The sequence below is a fragment of the Patagioenas fasciata genome, chromosome 12 (genome assembly GCF_037038585.1).
Source record: "Patagioenas fasciata isolate bPatFas1 chromosome 12, bPatFas1.hap1, whole genome shotgun sequence".
NCBI lineage: Eukaryota > Metazoa > Chordata > Aves > Columbiformes > Columbidae > Patagioenas > Patagioenas fasciata.
Window position 1 is genome coordinate 4972368 of NC_092531.1, and position 5221 is coordinate 4977588.

The window sequence follows — 5221 nt, forward strand, 5'->3', positions numbered from 1 at the left end:
GCCATGGAGATCCCATGGAGATCACTCAAAAGAAACCTGCCTAACGCTCTGGTCTGTGCATTGTGTTTATGAATCTGCCTTGGTTCCATGAGCTCAGGGGCAAAAATAACAGGCTGTGGAAGAGCCTGATACGTGTATTTAAGCTCCTTGTGGCCCTCACTCCTGCCCACAGGGGACTTCCCTCCAGCCCACAGCGATCCTTCATTGTCACTGAGCTTGGCCAAATCCCCAGAGAAGTGTGTCCATTTTCCCATAAAAGAATGTGCAGTCTTGAACTAAACATCTGCCTGAACTCGATCACTGTCTCCTCTGTGTAGATGATGACCCATTGGAGAAATGTTTCTTAGGGTTATCTTGAGTACTTGCACTGAAAGCACCTGAGAGCTAACTTGAGGTGTCCCTCATAGATGCATTTGACCGTGACTGGTGTTTACGTTCACCATGAAGAGGGCAATGTGACAAAGGCAATCCATATGACACAAACCCATTTCAAACCTTGCTGCACGCAAGATTGAGACCCCAAAACTAATTTGCCTTATGAATTTGGGACACAGACGAATCATTTTGATCTTAGGCAGCATCATACTCACCAGAACCCGATCCTGATAGGGGACTTTAACCACCCAGATATCTGCTGACATAAGCTCAAGACTGGAGGTAGTTTGGGCTGCAGAAATCATGCCCTGCAGAAATCATTCTCCACGTGGAGTGGTAGTGAAAGGGTAAAAAGTAGAATCAGGACCCTAAGCCTCAGGAAGGAAAACATTTGGCTGTTTAGAGCCCTAGTGAGTTGGATCCCTTGGGAAACTGCCCTCAGAGTTACAGGAGTAAATGAGCTGAGAAATATTCAAAGACATTTTTCTCAGGCTGGTAGAACGCTCAATCTCAGCATGCAAGACATCATGCAGGGGACACAGGAGTCAAGACTTTTTAGCCAAACTAAAACACAAAACCAAAATACACAGGAAGTGGAGTTAGGGACACACATCCTGGGGAGATTACAGAGAAATTGCCTGGGAGTGAAAAGAGGGGATCAAGAAAGCCAAATCACAGCCGGAGCTGAACTTGGTGAGGGACGTGAAAAATTACAAAAAGGGTTTGCTCAGGTATGTAGGACAACAAGGGAAGATGAAAGAAGCTGTTCTCCCCTCATGAGTGGAAGAGGACATCTGCCTAAAACTGGCATGGAGAAGGTGGAGGTACACAAAAACTTTTTTGTCACAGTCTTCACCAGCAAGTGCTTTAACTGTGGTGCGTGATTCATAGAATCTAAAGGCAAGGCCTTGGAGAGTGAAGTATCAATCACAATAGGAGAAGATCAGATTCAAGACCATCTAAAGAACCTGAATGTGCACAAGTCAATGGGAATTGATGAAATGCATCCAAGTGTCCTGAAGGAACTGGCCAATGAAGTTGCTAAGCCACTATCCATCACATTTGAAAAACTGTGGCAGATTGGTGAAATTTCCAGTGACTGGAAAAGGGGAAACATAACCCCCATTTTTAAAGGGGAAAAAGGCTGATATGGGGAACTGGAGGCCAGTCAGTCTCATTTCTGCACCCAGCAAGACCATGGCACAGATCCTCCTGGAAACTAGGCTAAGGCACATGGAAAACAAGAGAGGTCATTGGAGACAGCCAACAAGGCTTCCTCAAGGCATTTCATGCCTGACAAACTCAGTGGCCTTCCACAACAGGTTTACAGCATTGGTGGACAACAGAACACCGACTGACATCATCTACTTGTGTGAAGCATTTAATACTATCCTGCAAAAAATCCTTGTGTCTTAAATGGAGAGACATGGGTTTGATAGATGGACCACTCAGTGGATAAGGAACCGGCTGGATGGTCATGCTCAAAGAGTTATGGTCAACGGCTCCATATCTGGGAGGGGGCTATTGATGAGTGGTGTCCCTCAGGGGCTCATATTTGGACCAATATCATTAAACATCTTTGTTGGGGACATGGACAGTGGGGCTGAGTTCACCCTCAGTGAGTCTGCAGATGGCACCAAGCTGAATGATATAGTTGACATTCTTAAGGGAAGAGAAGCCATCCAGAGGGACCTTGACAGGCTAGGAAGGTCAGCCCATGCAAAGCTCATGAAGTTCAACAGGACCAAGTGCAAGCTCCTGTACCTGGGTCAGGACAATCCCAAACATGGATATAGTCTGGGCCATGAGTGGACTGAGAGCAGCTCTGCAGAGAAAGACTTGGTGTTGGTGGATGAAAAACTGAACATGAGCCAGCTATATGGACTTCTAGCCCAGAAAGACAGTCAAACCCCAGGCTGCATCAGACACAGTGTGACCAGCAGGTTGAGGGCTGTACACTGCTCTCATGAAACCCCCACTGGAGTTCTATGTTTAGATCTACAGCCTCCAGCATAAGAAAGACATGGGTCTGCTTGAGTGGGTCCAGAGTGGGGCCACAAAGAGATTTGGTGCTGTAGCACTTCCCCTATGACGACAGAGAGAGAGCTTTGGGGTTGTTTAGGCTTGAGAAGAGGGAGAGGGAGAGGGAGAGGGAGAGGGAGAGGGAGAGGGAGAGGGAGAGGGAGAGGGAGAGGGAGAGGGAGAGGGAGAGGGAGAGGGAGAGGAGAGGAGAGGAGAGGAGAGGAGAGGAGAGGAGAGGAGAGGAGAGGAGAGGAGAGGAGAGGAGAGGAGAGGAGAGGAGAGGAGAGGAGAGGAGAGGTGGAAGGGAAGGGAAGGGAAGGGAAGGGAAGGGAAGGGAAGGGAAGGGAAGGGAAGGGAAGGGAAGGGAAGGGAAGGGAAGGGAAGGGAAGGGAAGGGAAGGGAAGGGAAGGGAAGGGAAGGGAAGGGAAGGGAAGGGAAGGGAAGGGAAGGGAAGGGAAGGGAAGGGAAGGGAGAAGTATCAGGAGTGCAGTGATAGGATGAGGGTTAATCGTTTTAAACTAAAAATGTGTAGATTCATATTAGATATTTAAAAAGAAACATATCCTGTGATGGTGATGAGACACTGGAACAGGTCGTCCAGAGAAGCTGTGAGGGCCCCTTCCCTCAAAATATAAAATGCCAGGTTGGATGGGGCTTTGAGGAACCTGATCCTGTGGAAGATGAACCCTATCCATGGCAGAGGAGTTGGAACAGGATGATCTTTAAGGTCCCTTTAAAATGAAAATCATTATATGGTTAATTCTATGATTCTAGTTGTTATGAAGTGGGAGCAAAATATTTCAGATGAAGTGAGGCAAGGACTTAATCACTAGCGAGACCTCAGCAAGCAGCAACTACTATGTGTTTAGATGTTTCATGGGCAAGGAATGTTTGTGGCCCCACGGGGCTCTGGGACACAGCATAAAAGCCTGTGCTGCTCCAGGCTCTACATCCTCCTCTCTTGCCTCCCTTTCCTCAAGGAACGAGGTAAGCCTCTGTGCGCTCCGTCTCTCCCTGTGGGCTGGACTGCTCTCATGGTGGCTACTCTGATGGATCCTTGGGCTGCCTCATCTTGACCCTGCAATAGAACTGTTGAAGGGCTGTCACCTCTTCCCCTTTTGATGGGGCTGGCTGGGGAGAGCTGGGAAGAGGGAGGTTCTTTCAAGCACAAGGGGATGAATGGGGCTCAGCTGTAGGGAGGTCTGCTCAGCAGCATGGTGTCTAGCAAAATGGTCCTGGGCATCCAGCACCACTTCAATGCAGCAGGGATTGTTCTGGAGATGGAGCATGATCAATTTTTCCCCAGGTGTTTTAAACCCACTGTGCTGGATCTTGTACCAAAACTGGTTCAGCATTCCTCTACAGTAAAACTTGAAGGGCATAGTGAGGACCATGGGAGATCCTAGTCCTTAACATATAGCCCTAAGCCGAGATCTCACACTTGTTGAGTCTGTTAGTAAGACCAGTTGCAGGCTCTTCTTGGACATGAAGTTAGAAATGGAGATGAGTAAAGTGTGTCTGCAGAGACAAGTCAGGAAATACGGCTGAATGATGTTAAGGTCCGTGTTCTGTCTCTGCTTTGTGTTTCAGCTTTGCCTCCCTCACCGAGAGATGTCTTGCTTCAGACCCTGTATCCCACCACCTTGTGGTTCCTCTGGCCCAACCCCACTTGCAAGCAGCTGCAGTGAGCCTTGTGTCGCCCGCTGTGGTGACTCGACGGTGGCCATCGAGGCCGCCCCAGTGGTGGTGACCCTGCCGGGCCCCATCCTCACCTCTTTCCCTCAGAACACAGTGGTGGGATCCTCTCTGTCAGCTGCTGTTGGGAGCTCCCTCAGCACTGGGGGGGTTCCCATCTCTTCTGGGGGCTCCCTTGGTCTGGGGGGGTCAGGGCTGTGCCTGCCTCCCCCCCGCTGCCGTCTGAACTGCTGAACCTGGTGCATCATCCCTTCTGGAGAAGGAAGAATGATGGGGACTGCACAGCAGGAGTGTGGCCAGCCCTTGCAGATGGGCTGGGTGTCCTCATGCCACCTGGCAGGAGGGACCTGTGCCCACGGCTCCTGGCTGCACGTCAGGCCTCGCCGTGCCTCCTCTGGCTCTGCTGTGCTCTGAGCTCCTTGAGAAAGGGCTCATTCTCTTCTGCTTTGCTGAATCTCCTGCTGCTGGGGGAGGGTGCTGGAGTTAGGGACTGCTCTTGCTGGGCTGGGATTGCCAGCAGGGAGAGCAGAATGCGGAAAGGCAAGTGCTTTGTGTGGAGCTTCTTCCTGGGAAATGGGCAGTTCTCCCCCTGAACCCTACAGATGTGTTTCTTGGTCTCCGTTCTGTGCCACTTCAGTTGCTCCTTCTCATTAAAGACTTTGTGCAGCATAGCTGGAGACTCGTGGTGATTTGTCCTCCTCCTCTGTGGAGGTGTGTGCATGCTGAGGAAAGCTCTGAGAGAGCTAAAACTTGAGGTCCCACTGAGATTTGAACTCAGATCGCTGGATTCAGAGTCCAGAGTGCTCACCATTACACCATGGGACCTGCTAAACACCTGTTGTCTTTCTCCTGTGGCCACCCTGGTGCAGCCATGCAGTCCTGGGTGAGCCTGGCACTCTCTCCAGCTCCCTGGCCATCACCAAGTACAAGCTCCCTTCCTCCAGGGCCACCACTCACAGGGCTTTTCAAGGGAGTGCCAGAGCTCTTTGCTGACTCTGGCTGGTAACCCATGAGAATCTTGCTTTCTCCTGATTGGACCTGGTTATGAAGTTTCCAACTTAACCTTTTCAACATTGCACCTCACAGAGTGCATTCTTGGACAGCAATGTGTGATTTGATGCTTTCTGGC

The 5221-nt window shown here is 50.2% G+C and overlaps 1 non-coding gene across 1 annotated transcript; it reads right to left on the reverse strand.

The window, feature by feature from the left end:
* Window positions 1-4845: 4845 nt before the first annotated feature.
* Window positions 4846-4917, reverse strand: TRNAQ-CUG (transfer RNA glutamine (anticodon CUG)). Its single transcript has one exon. It is a non-coding gene; the product is annotated as a tRNA-Gln (tRNA).
* Between the last annotated feature and the right edge of the window lie 304 nt (window positions 4918-5221).